Below are 20,742 nucleotides of genomic sequence, written 5' to 3'. Positions count from 1 at the left end.
CGTGGTCTCCGACAGGGGTCCTCAATTCTCCTCGGCCGTATGGAAGGCGTTTTGCAAGGCTCTGGGGGCGACCGCCAGCCTGTCCTCGGGCTACCACCCTCAAACTAATGGCCAGTCCGAGCGAGCAAACCAGGACCTGGAGGCCGCCATCCGCTGCGTGTGCCACCAGCAGCCTGCCTCCTGGGCCATCAACTTGCCCTGGATTGAGTATGCCCGCAACTCCCTGGTCAGTTCTGCCACGGGTCTCTCTCCCTTCCATGGGTACCAACCCCCAGCCTTCCCTTCTCGCCTGGCTTGGCGCAACACCCGGATGGCCCTGGCACGCACAGCGGAGCGCAAACAAGCGCCTGGCCAACCGCCACCGTGTGGCAGCACCTGAGTACAAGCCGGGACAGAGGGTTTGGCTGTCCACACGAGACCTGCCCCTCCACACCTGTTCCAAGAAGCTCCAACCAAGGTTCATCGGCCCTTATCCCGTTGAACGGGTCCTCAGCCCCTCCTCCTGTTGCTCAGTCTCCCGGACTCTCTTGGTATCCATCCCACATTTCACGTCTATCTCCTCAAACCAGTTAAGGTCAGTGACCTCAGCCCTCCAGAGATGCCTCCTCCTCCTCCCAGGCTTATAGACGGCCACCCCGCATTCTCGGTCAAGAAGAAGGGGCAGGGGTTTCCAGTACCTGGTCGACTGGGAGGGGTACAGCCCCGAGGACCGCTCGTGGGTCTCTCGTGTGCTCATCCTTGACCCTGACTTACTTTCGGACTTTTACCGTTGCTTCCCCGAGAAGCCGGGTAGGCCGCCAGGTGGCGCCCATCGTTAAGGGGGGGGTACTGTCATATCCTGGTGCCCTTGCTCTGTTCCCCAGTCTCCTCCCTGTTTTGTTTCTCTCCAGATCCTCTGTTCCTGGCTGGAGGTGGAGCTGCTGAACGCACCTGAGGCCAATTACTCCACTTGCACTTAAGCTGACTGCAGACAGCTGAGGAACGCCGGATTATTGCACTGCAAACGCTACCCTACGCATGCCGCTGCTCTGCCTCCTTGTACCTTTTGTTTTTGCGTTCAGCAGCGCTCGCCTCTAGCCAGCTCCCTTTGTGTTTTTCCATGGTGCTCCCTTCCGACACCATCGCTTTTCGTTGCTACCTTTTGGGCCTAATAAAGCCATAAAAACTCACTCACCTGTCTCCAGTCTCCGTCTCCGGGACCCAGACCCTCCAGGAGCATAACACAATCACAGGGCACATATAAACAAACAACAATTCCCATCCACATTCATACCTATGGACAATTTGGAGTCACCAATTAACCTAGCATGTTTTTGGAATGGGGGAGGAAACCAGAGTACCCAGAGAAAACCCACACATGCACAGGGAGAACATGCAAACACCACACAGAGATGGCCGAGGGTGGAATTGAACTCGGGTCTCCTAGCTGTGAGGCCCACCCGCTAACCACTCGCTGCCGTGCAGTCATATAATAAATAATAATATATATATAATATTACAAGTGAAAACTCCAACAGAAAAAGCTCAATATTTAAGCTGAATATGGAGTTGTTTGTTAAAATCTGGCTGTATATTTTTTTACTGTTCATTTTTCCTCCAGGAGGATGAGGACGAGATACCGCCAATATACCATCAAAGATTCTCCTATTTGGTGATGTAAAGCAGGAAAACTGGTGGATCACCTGTATTAGCCTGCTGCTGTGTTTAATGTAACTGTCACGAACAGATGACGTGTCCCACCAGGTGGCGTATGTAGTGAATGACGCATGGTGGCCTCTGATGGCAGTCCAGTGGGCCCTGCGCATTTAAGGGCAATGAGAGGCATTCATTTTTACACTCGGCTATGTTAAACCCTCTCAGGCCTTCTCTCTTTTGCCTCTTTGCCACTTGCGGCGGTGGGAGGCATGGTGGGTTCACCAGACTGTGGCGCTCACAAAAGTGTGCTGGCCACACCCCATTGGCACGGCGTAGATGCGGTGGATGGCAGGTGCTGGTCTACGAAAATAGAGCCCTTGAGGTTTCTTTTGTCGAGTTGATATGTTCTTCACTGCCTCCTACAGGCCTGGAACCACCCCTGGCCCCATGTGTTCTATTGTGGTGTCCAAGGGCCAGAAAAATTACGGAAGCAAGATTTCCCAGGCTTGTCACGTTTATTGGCAGGGAAGACTCAAACATGTGGCCAAAAGTAAGCAAAGTAGTATCATGAAAGTATCAAAGAAATCAACTTTTACTTTAAAAAAAATGGCAAAAATCTACTCATATTCTTAAATGAAGTAAAATACGTCTTTATAGCAGTGCGGCTGCACAAGGTCACCCGGCATCCACCAAAAAGGCCTTTATCTAACCCCAGCTCCCCCTTTATACACTTAGCCTACCCACAATGCCCACTATAGCCATAGTTTGGTCTATTAACCACAACTAACATTATGAATCTCCACAACTGAATTTCAATAGCAATGATAGCAATGATGCTACAAATACAGTATTATAATACACTCATACATAGCGTAATTTCCCCCACCTTACCCAAAATTAAATCACAGTACATGGTATGATCTGAAGCAGTTAGTGATGACATCATCCCTTCTATAGCTGTAGAGTTTGCGTTAAATGAAAGCAGTACTGATGTAAAGGAAGTCAAATTGAACAAACTACGAAATAACTCAATTCTGTGTATTCCGAATCTTAAAGGGCCAAGTAATGAGTTCTAAACTTATTCACTTTGTTTTCCTATCGTTTTTGCTCATTTGTGTGTGCAGGGTGTCGGCTGTTAATGAAGACCGCAGAGGGGCGGCGCTTATAAAGTGTATAAAAGGTGTCATTTTCAATTCTAACTGATACACAATTTGACCAAAGGGCTTCCTGTATTCTTTTTATTTGTGTGGAATTGGCAATAAGTCAGTAGAGCTGTCTTATTTTGCATTCTTTAGTGTAATACACAACTCATAATCTTAAAGACAGTAAAACAATTCAGAATTATGAATAACTTTTGCTTTAAACACACAACATAAACATAATTCCTTCCTTAAAGTGCGAACTAGCATGTATTCAGAGATAACAGTGTTCAATGTTTTTTCACCCTCATTTTTTCCAGATGAGAAGAAAAGCACAAGATGCCTTCCTGACAGGATGTTGGACGATCCTGGTAGTCCCCACGGCTTGGTAATCTGTTTCTGATTGGAGATTCTGTGGTGGAAAATAGGAAATGATGAAAAACAACAACAACATTCTCACAAGTGTATAGTTAACGATGTGTTGTAAGACGTACAGACAAAAAAACGCAGGCACAAAGCACAGCTGGCGACCACGCTAGAGATTTGGAGTGCTCTGCCACACTCAGCGCTCATCAGGCAGTCACGAGTCTTCAGGCAACATTTGGGGCACTTGCTTTGTCTCTCAGAGGTCCTAGTCTTGCTGTGCTGGTTCCTCTGAGTCTGGCTCTGGTGCGCTTGGGGCTGACTCTGGTAGGCTTGGGGTGCGCTCTGATACATTTGGGGTTGGCTTTGGTACGCTTGGGGTGCGCTCTGATACACTTGGGGTTGGCTTTGGTACGCTTGGGGTGCGCTCTGATACACTTGGGGTTGGCTTTGGTACGCGTGGGGTGCGCTCAGATACACTTGGGGTTGGCTTTGGTACGCGTGGGGTGCGCTCTGATACACTTGGGGTGGAACCTGTACCACTTGGGGCTGATCCTGATATGGTGGAGGGAGATCAGGATACTCTGGGGGATTCATTTTAGCTCCACCCTCAGCCTTAGTGTGGCTCATGACGTGGTATTCAGAGGCAAGACCAACAGAAAGTTACTGCAAGACAAAGAGCAGGGCAGGAAATGGAACAATTCTGCATCTTTCATGAGGAATAACAGGAATTAGAACCGGGATTATAAACATATTGCGGTAGAAAATCCAGTGTCCATCTTTTCTAGCAACTTTTTTTTTTGGAAGTAAACATTATTTTATTATGATAATACAAAGACAGAATTATGATGTAAAAAATGGAAAAATGTTCAAATAAAATAAATAAATACATGAGTGCTGGATCGGGGTGCCCCCTGCTTGCTCTGTGACACCTTTCGCCGGGTGGGTGGGTGCTGTACTCCCTCTCCGGGGATTTGCTGCCCGGGGAGTGCTAGCTGGCGTGATATGGTGGGTGGCCTTGCTGCCTGTCCGTTTGCCTGCACATTTGCTCCTTATTTCACTGCCCTGCTGGGGTTGTCTGGCCCTTGTGGTGGGGGTAGGGGGTGGCCTCATGTTTTCATGCTCCCTAGCGGCCTGCAGCTTGGGAGCTCCTTTTTATTTTATTTGTTTTTTATTCAAATTTTCCACCTATATCTACATCTATGTATTATATATGCATGTATATACATTCGGGCTGTCAATTGATTAAAAAATTTGATCATGATTAATCACATTTTTGTCTGTAGTTAACTCAGAATTAATCACATTTGTTTTTATCTATAATAGGTACCGAAATTGCACGGCGGTCGAGTGGTTAGCGCGCACACCTCACAGCTAGGAGACCAGGGTTCCAGGGAGTTTGCATGTTCTCCCCGTGCACGCGTGGGTTTTCTCCGGGTACTCCGGTTTCCTCCCACATTCCAAAAACATGCTAGGTTAATTGGCGACTCCAAATTGTCCATAGGTATGAATGTGAGTGTGAATGGTTGTTTGTCTATATGTGCCCTGTGATTGGCTGGCGACCAGTCCAGGGTGTACCCCGCCTTACACCCGAAGACAGCTGGGATAGGCTCCAGCACCCCCGCGACCCTCGTGAGGAAAAAGCGGTAGAAAATGAATGAATGAATGAATTGATTAAAACATTTGATCATGATTAATCACATTTTTGTGTCTGTAGTTAACTCAGAATTAATCACATTTAATCACCAATAGAAATATGTTTTTATCTATAATAGGTACCGAAATTGCACGGTGATCGAGTGGTTAGCGCGCACACCTCATAGCTAGGAGACCAGGGTTCCAGGGAGTTTGCATGTTCTCCCCGTATATACGTGGGTTTTCTCCGGGTACTCTTGTTTCCTCCCACATTCGAAAAACATGCTAGGTTAATTGGTGACTCCAAATTGGTATGAATGTGAGCGTCAATGGTTGTTTGTCTATATGTGCCCTGTGATTGGCTGGCGACCAATCCAGGGTGTACCCCACCTCTCGCCCGAAGACAGCTGGGATAGGCTCCAGCACCCCCCGCGACCCTCGTGAGAAAAAAACGGTATACAAAATGAATGAATGAATGAATGAAAGGTACTGAAATCTCTTTTTGGTAAATGATTCAATATGGATCTACAACGACATAAAATTTTATGTAAAAGGATATCAATTTTTGAACTACAGGCCATTAGAAATAGTAAACTCAAAATCACAGTAAATATTAGTTATATTATTAATTAGATGGTTTTTGAATGTTTAATTCCAGCTGCGATTTGTCCTGCTTTATTGATATTGAACGCACCATCTATCGACCATCCACTGATGCCTAGAGAGATGTATGGATGTATTTGGATGTATTTTCCCCCTTTTTCTTTCACCTCGTACTTGCCCCCAAATGCTGATACTATGTGGGAATGCACAAAGGTAAGATTTGATGACTTTGAGTGCTAATGTGCATCATTGTGATAGTTGCTAAATGCTAAATGTCTAACGCTAATTTTTAATGCCAGGTACAACCAAAAGTCCCTTTGTTTGGGCAAATATAATGATGACAACAAACATAGCTCAAAAGAGTTCCATGTATTTTGCCGTACAACGCTACAGCCATTCATGTAAGAACTGGAGTGATTTTGGTTGTTATCAAGAAAACCATTGAAGTTGTCCGAATGTCAACACTTAGGAGCTATTGTGGTTGTCATGGTTACATCTGATCAAACAAATGCACCTTTAGTTGTACCAGTCAGTCAAATGGATCAATAACCTGCTGGCTGATCTAGTCAATTTTTTCCATGACTGTAGGTATGTGAGACGTATGTTTGCCAGGATCCAATATGTCCGCCTGTTGTTTTGTTTTGAAAAGTGCTGTGTTCACTCAAGCGTGTCTGTTTGGTAGCGTCACCGCTTTCTGCTCAGACACTTCCGGCTCCTAGAACACGTCCCACACGGACGGCAGGAAGGGAATTCAAGCCAAAAAAAAGTAAATGGCGTTTTCCTGTGAGGCTTTTCAGCTGGAGTGTGATGCATTAACGTTTTAGAACGAAGCACAAAGACGTCACTGAGTGAAGTTGTCTTGATGTGATGCCATTCTTCCACCCTGATGAACGTTTTCCAACCACCCGCGGCAGCCATGACTGGATATTAAACAATAACCCGGACAGGGAAATAATAATAATTGTCCCATCTTCCATATTATTCCACATGAAATGAGATTGCTGGCATCCCACAGGGTACAGCAGCATTTTAACTGCACCTGTTTTCAAAACCCATCGTGGTTTCAAGTCATGAAATTCCATCACCATCTTGGGCCGGCAGTGACGGCAGGGAAGGCTCGTTAGGAGAAGAGCTCAAAAAGGAATAATGATCTTACCCTTCGCTTTCAGAGGCCACTCCGTCCGTTCAAATCTTTTGGTTTGACTTGATGCTTGCTCTCCACCAGCTCAGACTGCTGCTGGAACGAGCGAGTCTGTCAGGTCTTACAGGTTTGACCATAGACACCTGGCAAGATGATACGCCTTACTTTTGTTTCCTTAAAGACGCAATGGCACCTTTAATGGGACTCAATGGTGTGTAGGACACATAAGCAGAAAACCACAGGGTTTTTTTTTTTTATTTTAGTTTTCTACAACTGGACCTTTCTCTTAAATAAGGTATTATGTTGACCATGAAGGATTTTATTGTTTGTGTTTAATGTAACTTTCCTAAAGAGGAAATGAACAGACAGACAGAATACTTTATTAATCCCTTTGGGAGTCCCTCAGGGAAATTGGCATCTCCACTGCTCCATGTGTAGCACTGTTTAAAGTAAATAAATAATAGACATACTAATTAAAGTAAATAAATAAATAAAGTGTAAACGAATATAAGATAAAATATTAAAAAAAATGATAGACATCATAGACGTCATACATACTATTATTATATATATGGTATGATTATAGTCACTCTGTTCTGGCCCCCCCCCCTCCCCCCAATTAGGAGTTGAACAGTTTGATGGCACGGGGGGACAAAGGAGTTCTTCAGTATGTTGGTCCTGCACTTGGGGAGGAGCTGCCTCTCGCTGAACAGGCTTCTCTGTCTGCTGGCGACGGTGTGCAGAGGGAGTCTGACATTGTTCAGGGTCCTCCTCTCTGCCTCCGCTGCCAGAGGGTCCAGCTTCATCCCCACCACTGACCTGGCCCACTTGATCAGCTTCTCCAGCCTAGAGAGGTCTGCTTTCGTTGTGCTCCCTCCCCAGCACACCACAGCATAGGAAAGAAGCTGGCAACCACAGACTGGTAAAACATCCACAGGAGCTTCCTGCAGCTGTTGAAAGCTCGCAGTCAGAGCTTTCTTGTAGAATTTCACCATGTTGCATGACCAGTCCAGCTTGTTGTCCAGCCACAACCCAAGGTATTTGTAGTTCTGAACAACCTCCACCTCCTCTGCTCCCAGCAAGTACTGGTCTAGGACTGGGTCTGTTCCTCCCAAAGTCGATGACCACCTCCTTAGTTTTGAAGGTGTTCAGCTGCAGGTGGTTGTTGTGGCACCAGACTCTGACCCTCACCTCATCGTCATCTCTAATACATCCCATAATGGCTGTGTCGTCCACGAACTTCTGGATAAGACACTCGTTGGAGTTGTAACAGAAGTCCGCGGTGTAGAGAGTGAAGAGAATGGGGGACAGTACAGAACCCTGTGGAGCACCAATGCTGCCAACCACAGTGTCAGACGTGATGCCCTTCAGTCTGACGTACTGTGGTCTATTGGTGAGGTAGCTGGAGATCCAAGCAACCAGGCATCCAGGTACACTCGCATTCTGAGGAGCTTTTCTTGTAGTGCAAGGGTGGTATGGTATTGAAGGCACTAGAAAATCCAGGAACAGAATTCCGACACTGCCACTTCCCTTGTCCAGATACGAGTGGGCTCGGTGTAGCAGGTAGAGGGTGGAATCCTCCACACCGACCTCTGTAGGAAAACTGTAGGGAGTCCTAAGCATGCTGCACCTGAGGACTGAGCAGGTCTAGGAAAAGCCACTCCAGAGTCTTCTTCGTTCAGTTCAGTTCGCTGGACCGGTTCTTTTTGAGAACTGGAACGATGCAGGATGTCTTCCAGAGTTTGGGCACTCTCCTGAGTTTCAGGCTCAGGTTGAAGACTCGTAGCGGCTCACCGAGTTCAGCAGCACAGTAGGAGCCGGGGGCACACATCGTCCAGCTGCCTTTTGGGGGTGGAGCCTCCTCCTGTCGAAAAAGTTGAAAAAAGAGCTAAAACTGGTAAAAACAAAAATAATGAAGTATCCATTTTCATTATAATTACTTTAATCTCTCGACAAATAACACTTTTTTTGGAATGCGTATTAAATATGTAGCGGTCCCTCCCTCACTCCCTCGCTATTTCACTTTCAGAAATGAATTAATTAATAAATAATGGCTCTGTGGGGGTAGACGAGGGTCCATTATTAGTCAAAATATACAGAAATACAAGTCATATGTAGTATTCTGGCCAATGACAGAAAACTTTGATGAGACTTACTTACATACATTAACTAACATACATAGAGGGCGTGGAACTGTCTGGTTTTCAATAGAGTGCAGCCCTGCCAAAATGTAGACATTTATTGTACTCAACATGCAATTTGACTCTTGAATATGCTCGTATGCGCTCTATTTTGTTGCATTTTCCTGGTTTCAGTTTCAAGTTCAGTTTGTACAGGACAGATATCAGTTTCTCTTCTATTTCAGTGATGGGCAAAATTCTGAATTCCCCTTAAAGTGTCGGAATTTCTTGACAACGTCCGCTGAGTTTTGGACCTGATATGGTGTTTTGTCCACCTGGGGTGCTAAGATGTTGGCCAGATATTTCACAATATTGTAAGATATACAGTTAATGCTGCTGACTATGAGTCTGAGGGGAGCCCCTTCTTTGTGTATTTTAGACCATAAATGCCAGGGATGGTCTGGGTTGGTTGTGGGTATAATGGGTACAAAAGTGCACAGCTAATCGTTTCTGACTTTTGCAGGTGCTGTGAGACTTTGCAATCCTTGAATCCTAAAAAACTTTAGGAGCGTGTAAAGGAGCGTGTAAAGCCAGTCAATTTTACCAACAAAAGCTTCAAGGTGAAATTAGACAAAATCCTCAACTTTGAAACGATTTTGCCTGAGGAAGTCTGTGAAAAGGTGATTCATTTCACCAATAAAGCCCAAGACCAAAATCAAAAGCAAACAAGAACATTTCATAAATTCCAGCTGTGACACAGCAGTTCTGAATCACAACCTACCAGAAAAAAACTGGGAACTGCGCCAATGAGAAATGACACAGTACATTGGCAAAGAACTTGTCAGACACAAGTCTTACACAACCAGAGGAGGAGGTTTTGGTGAAGGGGTTGAATTTTGCCATGACACCACAGCATGTTCAAATAGTTGATCTGATCACTGTGAAATAATCAGCTATTGGGAAAATAATCTAACTGAATCCCAAAGGGAACAAATTGGGCTAAAAGTGTCGGCAGCGCTTTCAAATGCCAAGGCTCCCTTTTCTCACCACGCCCTCGGGAAAGAAAAGCTGTGACAATGCTGAGCATCACAAATGCACAGATGCACAGTAGTACTGTGGTACAGTACTACATTTGGGCCATTTGTATTCAGCTGTGGCCTCCTATAGAACATCTACACATGGTAACACATGGAAGCGTTCTAGATATTCCAGAATCTGCACCTATTCCAGATGTTGTTCCTTGGATTTCCTGCTTCCTGCCAAAACGGTCTGTTTTACTTCATTCATTACAGCTTGCATTACACGACCAAGCAACTCCAACCACTTCTGCCTAACGCTTGCCTTGAATATTTCCTGGGAGCCATTGCTAACACCGTAAACAAAGAAGTAGATCTGAGGGGAAAGGCAGGCCTATAGCGCATCTGGGCATGGCGTCACCAAGCTCCCAACATCCTAAAATTATTTTCATGGCTCACTTCCGAATGCGCAAAACTCATTATCTGAAACTTGGTTTAACACCAGAATACAACATTCTAACTATATTTATAGATCAAAAGTGGAAAAAGCATAAAAGGTCCCCGGTGTCAAAGTTTCAGGTGATGAGGTTTGTGCATTTGTAAGTGAGCCCTCAAAGACGTTGGGGATAGCTTAACTCTGGGTTTCAAAAGGTGTGGTAAAATTGCCCCTTTGTGATGTCACAGAGGAGCGGAGTTCCTTATATGGGCGTGGCTGTAAGCTCTCTGATGTTCTGTTTACAAAACAAGCTCAGGCAGAAGTCATTGTATTTTGTGATTCCCAGCAAGAGAAAAATATTTTCATCAATCAAAAGCATTGCGTTTTGTGAACGTGAAATATCATCATCATTTCAGACACGTTGTGCGTCCACACGGTGTCCTCACATCCAGCTTCTGAGCTCCACCGCACCGACATCGCATCTGACAAAGTGTGTGGAATAATGAGCCACACGTTCACACGCTCTCCTGAGCTCGACCGCACCAGTGGTGCTACTACTTTACTGCTCTGAGGTGATACACAGTAAGCCAGGGGTCTCCAGCCAGGAGATCATGAGCTGCCAGTAGCTCCTGAACACTTTTCAGTTAGCTCTCCAAAGATTCTATTCATTTATGTAAGAAAGTGGGGTTTGTTTGTAGTTAGGAAGCACTTTGGGTGTGTGACCAATCACAGCGAAGTGGGTGTGCTCGGAGGCGGGCCGTGGGTAGAATACACACACAGACACATAAATACCTAGATTCCTCAGTAGGAATGTAACAATTCCTACAAGTAAGCAGGGTAAAATCTGGCATCGTGTGTACGCTCGTTTGGGCCGGTGGGGACGTTCGTGAAAATGCAGATTTTTCATATGAGAAGGGGCGTATCTTCAACTGTATACATCAGGGGTGCTCATTAAGTCGATCGCGAGCTACCGGTCGATCGCGGAGGTGGTACTGGTCGATCGCTGGTCGATCGCGGCGTGACATTAAAAAAATATCATCCCAGCATCAATGCCGTCACTTGATTGATATACAGGGCAGCCATTCAGATGACAACTGAATGTTGCCCTTCGGGCGACCAATCAAATCAAACAACGTCTCTAAGTGCAGCAGAACTTACGATGTCAGCCTATCATCCATCCCCGTTACTTGATTGACATACAGGACAACCAGTCAGATGACAACTGAATTTTGACCTTTAGGTCACCGCTCATGCGTAAACAACGATGCAAAGTGCTAAGCTAGTCGGCGAATTGCGAGATTTTAAGCCCTGATAAAGCCCGCTAAAGTTTATGGTCACTAAAATGAGTGAAGGAGCTGGACCAAGTAAAAAGGCAAAAACTGGACCAAGTAAAAAGGCAAAAAACATATCACTTCCATACGGATATGGAATATTATACGGATATTATGATACGGATATTATCCATGACTGATAAACATTTGGAAGTGTGCTTGAGGCTGGCTATCAGCAGCTACTGTCCGGACTATGCATCCCTGGCTGGTTCAATTCAGTGCAAGTCATCAAAGTAAACTCGGGTAATTACAAAAAATGTTAATAGTTAATTATGTGTGTTTTGCAATATTGGCTCATTTGGTTATGTAAGGTACATCAACATACATTGTACGTACAAATAATCCTCAATACATTTGAAAATAAATAGATATTTTGCATTTTTGTAGTGGGTAGATCATTTTGACTCGGTCATTTTAAAAGTAGCTCGCATGCTGAAAAAGTGTCAGCACCCCTGGTATACATGTTTGTCTGTATGTGACTACTAGGCTCACCTTGGCCACCACTGCTGCTACACCAAGAGTGCTCGGCCTCCATGAAAATGATGAAACTCTATTTCCTTCCCTGGACTTTTTGATGGTCAAAAGAAAATTAAATGGCCTTAAGACAAATATCACAGCCCAAGCCTAATGGCAAGTATTTCTCAAATGAAGTTTGTCAAGCTAATTGCTGATGCTTTAATCTGTTACCTTCACATATGTGTTCCTTCCACCACGAGAGATATGTCATGATACACATATCAGTATAAGAAATTAAGAGTTATACAATATCGGCATATCAGTTAGCCCTAATTATGCATCTCTAATTATTTCCTTTTTCGTCACACCAGTTCATTCCCTTCTTCTGCCGTCTTCTTTCTTCCAGTTATCTGCCCTCCCCCAAGCTCAACGTCTCTGTTTACATTGCTAGGTAAGGGAAAGCACATTTGTTTCCAATTCCTAAAGACGCCACCATCAGCCACAAGTGTTCCTGATTCGCTACCAGCAAAGAAATGCATTTTAATCTGTCAAGGGGATTTCACACTGGACTGTTCAGTGAACATGGGACACTATGCAGCTGGACGAGCCCACAAACTTGCTGAAGCCCTACGCCTTTCCAACGTTACCTGGTGGTGAGGAAGAGTCAGAAGAGCAAGCAGTAAGTAACAGTTTATCAGTGTCTTAACTGTCTTTATTTAGTGGAAGTCATGCAAAAGGCTTGTCTGTGTAGCATTATAGAGTGTGCACACGGGAGGTTGCTTATAGCCTTTCCTACCACAATCAGTAGCTCTACCCATGTTTTTTAACACTGGTAGTCCCGCAAAAAAAATTAGACCTTACATAACCTGTAGAAAACCTAAGGCTAAAATGCTAACACTACTTACTATTGAGAGATGTATTGAAGTGACCTCTTTACTTGAGAAAGTTTCTCTAGTCTCTACTTCCAGATGGGATTGGGGATCCAACACATATGGCTGGTATAATGCTGTTATGGTATGGTGTAGTGTCGTCTCAGCTGGAGGGGTACGTGGGTGGCGTAGGAGCATGAAGCGGGTGTCAAGCCAGTGTGTGTTCTCGGCGAGGAGGCTAGGCTACCGGAATATGCCTATCCTTATGGTTAGCCTCAGCAACAGGAACACTGAGGAGGACAAACAACAATGTTCGTGCATTGGGATGGATGACAGACGCGTTGTGATTTGATGGCAGCTGATACTGTCAGTTGGCGACACGATACAAGACTTACATGCAAGACTAATCATGGTGGTTGATGGGTATGCAGGTCAGAAGAGAGTGTCAGAAACTTGGGCCTGGTTTGGTGATTTTGGCTCTGGTAGGTGTCCCTTTTTCTTTGAGACTCTCAGACTTGATTAGCAAATGTTGGAGTTGGTGTTGAAACTGTCACTGCAGGTCACAGGCAGCTTAGCGGAAGCTGCTATGTTGTCTCCTGGACATGGTGATGAGGCGTCAAGGTTAGTGCACCATTCCACCCAAACGTTTTTTGAAGCCAACCCCAACAGTCCAGTTGCAATCGATTGAATGCAGAGAATACAATGACCTTGTGATTGAGAATATTTACAAGCATAGATCAAGGAAAATAGCATTGGACCCAAGGTTTGCCAACCTCCCCTTTCTTTCTGAAGTGCTGGAAAAGGTGGTTTTAGCACAGCTCCACAGCCACCTTGAGTCACACTTGGGCTCATCAGGCAGTCACATGTCTTCGGGAAACACTCTTCTTGAGCTCTCTAAGGTCCTAGTCTGGCTGTCCTGGGGCCTCTGAGGCTGGCTCTGATACTCTTGAGGTGGAACCTGTATCACTTGAGGCTGATATATGAAGGCTGGGATCGGATCCTCATATGGTGGTGGAGAATCCGAATACTCCGGTGGACTCATTTTGCCCCCATCCTCAACATGGCTGTGGCTCATGACGTGATATTCAGCGACAAGATGAAGTGAAAAGACCCTGCAAGACAAAGAGCAGGGCAGGAAATAGGTCATTTCTGCACGTTTCACTGAGAATAATAGGAATTACAATCACAATGGCAGTTATCTCACGGCACTTTACACATGAAGGTCATATTCATAAATTACCAAGCACTTGGTGACAGAGGAAAGGTAAACTCCCTCTAGTAAGAAACCTTTGACAGAACCCATAACTCTGTGGGGCGGCCGTCTGTCTCAACCAGTTGGGTTAAGACACAAAAAAAAGAGTTGAGGAATAAATCATAGATCAAGCCAAATGTCTTAGTCCAAAAAACATAGAGATCACTCATCATGAACGCATTTTTGCCGAATACAAGTATCAAATGAGTACATTTCTTCATTGTCCGTATTTGTGTGTAAAGAAACCCTCTATTTGGGTTTGGATCTAAACTTTGGATCCCCACTTTTCTTCATTTTCTTTCAGAGACTGGCACTGGGATTGCTGAAAGCAAGTATGTTTATGTTTATGTTTATGTTTATGTTTATGTTTATGTTTATGTTTATGTTTATGTTTATGTTTATGTTTATGTTTATGTTTGTTCATGCTTTTGTGACCTCCACGTTGGATTAATATAATCTGTTTTGTATTTATATACAACACAATTATGTACATATATAATTGTGTCTACAGTCCTGATGACAAACATGAATACATATTTCTTTCCCTTCTCTGTACATTATAACATGAGAATTTTTTTTTAATATGAGCTAGCTGGACGGGTACGTGGGTGGTGTAGGAGCCAACCTACTAACTAAAGCTCTGCCAACCTGAAGTGAGGTCATCAAGGAAGTGGACCAGGGAGGCTGTGGATGATCTCCAGGCGTGTATGGACTCCACTGACTGGGATGTGTTCAGGACTGCTACCAACAGTCTGGATGAGTACACAGAGGCTGTGACGTCCTACATCAGCTGTGTTCCATCACGCACCAGGGTGAGTTACAACAACGACAAACTCTGGTTCACAGCCCAACTCAGACAGTTAAGGTTGGCAAAGGAGGAGGCCTTCAGGAGTGGGGACAAAGACAAATACAAAGAGTCGAACTACAAGTTTAGCAAGGCGGTGATAGAGACTAAAAGACTGTACTGTGAGAAGTTCCAACACCAATTCTCAGCTAACGACTCTGTGTCTGTCTGGAAAGGGCTCAGACAGACCACTAACTAGAAGCCTAAAGCCCCCCACTCCATCAACAATTGACACCTAGCCAACAACCTGAACGAGTTCTACTGCCACTTTAAAAAACATAAGGACAGTCCAGCAACCATCCCCCTAGACCCCTCCGAACAGCTCCATCCACCTCCACCAAGACCCACCTTAAAGACCCTTCATTCCCCCACCCCACCCACCTCAGTGACGACTCTTTCCATCCATGAGAGGGACATCAACAAACTCTTCAGGAGACAGAACCCACGGAAAGCAGCTGGACCGGATTCTGTTTCTCCGTCTGCCCTGAAACATCAGACATTTTAACACCTCACTGGAGACATGCCTGCTTCAAATACTCAACCATCATCCCTGTTTCCAAAAAGCCAAGGACCACAGGACTTAATGACTTCAGACCTGTCACCCTGACCTCTGTGGTCATCAAGTCCTTTGAGCAACTTCTGCTCTCACACTTGAAAAACATGACTAACCCCTCCTAGACCCCCTGCAGTTTGCCTACAGAGCCAACAGGTCTGTAGACGATACAGTCAAGCTGGCCCTCTACGCTAGGATCCTGTTTGTGTACTTCAGCTCTGCCTTCAACACTATCCTCCCAACTCTGCTCCAGGAGACGCTTTTCCAGCTGAGCGTGCCTGACTCCACCTGCAGGTGGATTACAGACTTCCTGTCTGACAGGAAACAGTGCGTGAAGCTGGGGAAACACGTCTCGCAAAGACCATCAGCACCAGGTCCCCCAGGGCTGTGTTCTTTCTCCTCTGCTCTTCTCCCTGTACACAAACAGTTGCACCTCCAGTCACCAGTCTGTCAATCTCCTGAAGTTTGCGGACGACACCACCCTCATCGGACTCATCTCTGATGGCAATGAGTCCGCCTAAAGGTGGAAGGTTGAACATCTGGCGACTTGGTCCAACCAGAACAACCTGGTGCTCAACGCTCTAAAAACAGTGGAGATGGTTGTGGACAACAGGAAGAACTCAGCCTCGCCTGTCCCCATCAACCTCTGTGACTCTACTATTAACACTGTGGGAGTCTTTTCATTTCCTGGGAACTATCATCTCTCAGGACCTCAAGTGGGAGCCGAACATCAGCTCCCTCATCAAGAAAGCACAGCAGATGATGAACTTCCTACGGCAGCTGAAGAAATTCAGCATTCCAAAGACAATGATGGTGCACTTCTACACATTGAGACCATCCTCACCTCCTCCATCACCATCTGGTACGCTGCTGCCACTGCTAAGGACAAGGACAGGCTGCAGCGTGTCATTCGGTCTGCAGAGAAGGTGATTGGCTGCAATCTGAGGCGTGCAGAAAAGACCCTGAGGCGTGCAGAAAAGATTGTGGCCAATCCTTCTCACCCCGGACACAGACTCCTCGAGACGCTCCCCTCTGGCAAGAGGCTGCGGTCCATCAGGACTAAAACCTCACGCCACAAGAACAGTTTTTTCCCGTCTGCTTTCAGCCTTATCAACAAGGCCCGGACACTTCTCACACTCCACCTCTGCCTCATCCTGACACTTCTTCTGGAAAATAGTTCGACTGTGTTTCTGGAAGAAACAAACAAAAAAAAACAAAAAACAGACTGTGTATATATATTTATACTGTTATACTGTAGAGACCATATCTCACCTGTATTAGCCTCACTGCACTGGTTACCTGTGAAATTTAAATTGACTTTAAAATTCTCCTTCGTCATATAAAGCATTACACGGTCAGACACCCATATACGTATCTTATGGTAATATCGTACATGTAATGGTAATGTTATATTTCAGTTGAACATAGATACGTAGAGTTCCACATGTCTAACAGGAGTAGGAATAAGCAAGGCTTATTGACCCCCCGCCAACCCATCCACATCTGTACATTTGTTCACTTCCTGTATTCCATACATGATTTTTTTTTTCCAACAGTGATAACGTCACATAACCGGTTAGACCAGGGGTCGGGAACCTTTTTGGCTAAGAGAGCCATGAAGACCAGATATTTTAAAATGTGTATCTGTGAGAGTCATATACATTTTTTTAAACATTGAATACAATAAAATGTGTGCATTTTTATGTAAGACCAACAGTTTTAGATATAATGGGCTCTAATTATGTAGACCAGGCACACTACCCCACTCCAATGGGGTGTGGCCAGCATACTTTCGTGAGCAGCGCAGTGTCTAATAATAAATCAAATACTTGCTGCCATTAATGCAACTTCTGCTGCTGCATAGTTTTGAACCGTATTCAGTACACGTATTTCATTCTTTTGGCCATCTTCACCAGAAGGCTTGGTTCTGCAGCTTTAGCTATTTGACTAAAGGAGGAAAGTTTACATTTACATGTTTTTTTGACATCTCAATGACCGAGGTAGACTACAGCATTACCCAGTAATAATCAAGTTTTGGTGTTTGACCTGGAAAATATCATCAGGAAAGATAGATATGGTTGGCCGTATTGCAGCAGAATATAGATGGACGAATTAAAATGCATAAGAAAGTTGTTGATTTTGAATATTATTTTTAACAGTCATTTCTGTGATGGTTTACTTTAAAATGTTAGCAAAAATGCATTTTTATTGTGGTAAGAAATGCTTGAGAGCCAGATACAGTCATCAAAAGAGCCTTACCTGGCTCCCGAGCCATAGGTTCCCTACCTCTGGGTTAGACCAATTAAGCGGTATAAACGAACAGGTGTCCCTGAATGTGTGACCTCGGCCACAGGCCCCCCCTTGAATGGCCAATTTTGCCAAAGAACCCCATGAACTGGCAACCTTCTCCACAGAACCCCCAGAATGGCCAACTGCTGCCACAGGACCTCCTGAACCGGCAGGCTTTGTCACAGGACCCAACCCCCTTAATTGGCAACCTTAGTACCAGGACCCCCTTAACCAGCAAGGTTTCCCATATCACCCCCTCAGCAACCTTTGCCACAGGACCCCCTCAACCGTAGTTCACGTGGAGAAAATAAATCCTCCTTGCAATTGATTGCTTAACGTACTGAAGTGACCCAACGCTGGCCCCAGATGTCACAGACGAGACTGGATCAGGGGAATCACACGCTTTTCTGTGCCCTGGTCTCAGTGGCTGCTTGTTGCTTGGCAGACTTCGCAGGGCTCAGTCATACACGGCCCTACTAGCAGTGTTGGGGTTAGTGTAATCAGATTACAATCTATGTAATGCGGTATTGTGACTGCCACTCAGACAATCCTCCGCCATGGGTGTCGCGACCTTGCATGCAACTTTTCATCAGATAGCGTCTGTCATTCTGATGAGTCGTTCGCGTGAATGTCGCAGTTAAATCGTTGGAACCCTGCACACAGCTGCAGGTCCTTTGGAAAATTCAATCAAGCTTTGGCAAATAAACACACGGGACGATTAATTATGTCTGATTGGATGCCTCCTCTCATTAAGACAAGAACGTTGATTCATTGAGGGGAACAACAAAAGAACCAATCATTGCAATGTGTCCACATTGTTTGCATGTTTCACTGACTTTTATCCATCATTTAAGGAATGAAACGTACACTTTTAGCCATCATCAAGGACACCTGCAGGGGGCAGTCATAGTCCACTTGGATCCACCACCAAAGAAGACTTCTACTTCTGTCTCAAGCCGTGAGAATGATGCTTTCAGGAAATTCCGATTTTTGAATTACTTCACTTCTTATGAGTCACTGACTGAAGCGAATCTTCATGTGATTCACACGAGTCAGTCATCACAAAAGGCATGCACAGAAACTCACACATGAACGCCGGGTGCCCCCCTCCCCCCCCTCCACTTTGTGTTGTAACTCCAGTCTTCATTCAATACCTGTGAGTGAGAGAAAATCAAGGCTCGGTCGACACCAGTGAGTCAGTGAAGACTCGAGTCTTCTTTGGGTACTCCTGAGTGAGAAACTCAAGTCTACGTCGAATACATAAGCCAGTGAAACTTGAGTTTTTCTTGTACACTCTTGAGTCTGTAAAACTTGAGCATTTGTTAAGTACTTGTAAGTCGGAGTTTTTTTTCTAGTACCCATGAGTTAGTTAAACTGACAAGCCTTCACTGAGAAACTCCAAGTCAGTGAAACTTGACATTTTGTCAGTACCAATGAGTCAGTGAAACTCAAGTCTTTGTTGAGCACCGGAGAGTTGGTGAAAGTGGAACTTGGGTCTTCTTGGAGTACCCATGACTCAGTCACCATGAAGTACCCACAAGTCAGTACAAATCACATCTTCCTCAACACATGCGAGTCGCTGAATCTCAAGTATTCGTACTCTTGGTCAAGTAGCTGCGAGTCAGTGAATCTGTAGTCTTCAGGGCGCGTCGGTGAGTTAGAGGAGCAGCAGTGAGCTGGTGGAAGTCAAGTTTGGGTCATCGCCTGTGAGTCATTAACAGTCAGGGAGTGAATTGGTTGGTTTTGTTGGTCTGTGATGCATCTCAGGCAGGATCTGTAGCTTTTATTGATCCAAATGGCAGCTGGAGTAAGATTACACAAAGAATGAATGAATCACTTCTTTCATTTAGGGGGAGAAAGTGAAGGAGCCAATGACGAAGATGAGTCCCGATCCAGGGAGAGAGTGGGGAGTTGTGAAAGACGTTTCGAGCTGTGCAAATGAAGCGTTGGAGAGATGAAATGTTATGTTTATTCCCCCCCCGCCTCCGCTGTTTGCTGGATATTGTATTGCTAATTTATGCGAGGGTGGAGACGGCGTTCCTATTCATTTGTGGCTTCCCCCATGGAAAAAGTCAAACGAGTCATTTTAGATTTGAATTGGGCCATCGGGATAAAAGCCACAGTGGGAACATCTCTATGGCGACACGTCCCGGGATGACGTATTTAAGGGATGCCAAGATAGCTGGAGTGCCAACGCTAAGAGTCAACATATTTTTGCATTTGCTGGGGTGTGTTTCCCGAGGCTTGCCAGCGGGACGTGAGGTGACATTCGGCTTTATCTCAGGTGAGGTTTTATCGCCCGCGTCGCATCGTTAGCCAAGCAGACCATATCTGGCGTTATCTGGCACAAACATGACAAGCGGTCCATCTCCACAGTTATGGTACAGGCTCCCTCCTGCACCCCCACACAGCCAATCCCAAAAAAGAAGATGGATTATTCCACTTGGTGACGCCTTCACTTTGTCCAGACGGGCTTCCTTGTCAGCGTTATCACAACAAGTGTCAGGGATTTCCGTCTGTCAGGAGACGTAGCGCTTAAAATAGAACTTTACTGGCTGCAACGTCATCATCCTCAGCTGAGGTCAAAGGTCAATGCTGGAGGTTGTAATTGGTGCTGAAATGTCAATTGCTTTTCGTGAAATTAAATATTTTGTTGCGCTACTTTTTGTTCATTTTACTATTTAATTTATTTCAAAGAAATGTGCTTCGAGCGCCTCAGAGGTGGAGCAGCACTAACCAAGTCAAAGACCATTACCATCCAATTACATTGTATTTTATATTGCATTATTAATATTCTTATTACGTATTAACAAGAAATAAGTGGACACATTTGTTTTGCGTTATTTTATTTAAATTCTCATAAAATTAGACTCCACAAAAACAACAAAAGGATTCATTTTCTTGTAAGTGCGTGACTTTATTCTGGTAATATGATGATTTTGGGGTCACGTTGGTCGGTTTTTGGCCATGAATTACTGATAAGGTCAATCCTTCATCTCTCTTTACATGGAATATTAACATAAGCTACCCCATCAAATGAGTCCATGGAATTAGGCAATA

General features: G+C 45.0%; 1 long non-coding RNA gene across 1 annotated transcript; it reads right to left on the bottom strand.

The window, feature by feature from the left end:
* Positions 1 to 2,131: 2,131 nt before the first annotated feature.
* Positions 2,132 to 6,634, bottom strand: LOC131125772 (uncharacterized). The gene is made up of 3 exons (XR_009129062.1): positions 6,532 to 6,634; positions 3,269 to 3,803; positions 2,132 to 3,186 (listed from the first exon to the last, which is right to left on the bottom strand). It is a non-coding gene; the product is annotated as an uncharacterized LOC131125772 (long non-coding RNA).
* Positions 6,635 to 20,742: the final 14,108 nt, after the last annotated feature.

This window comes from Doryrhamphus excisus, chromosome 3 (genome assembly GCF_030265055.1).
Source record: "Doryrhamphus excisus isolate RoL2022-K1 chromosome 3, RoL_Dexc_1.0, whole genome shotgun sequence".
Classification (NCBI taxonomy): Eukaryota; Metazoa; Chordata; class Actinopteri; order Syngnathiformes; family Syngnathidae; genus Doryrhamphus; species Doryrhamphus excisus.
The sequence above is the reverse complement of the archived record's forward strand: the minus strand, read 5'-3'. Positions and strand labels throughout refer to the sequence as shown.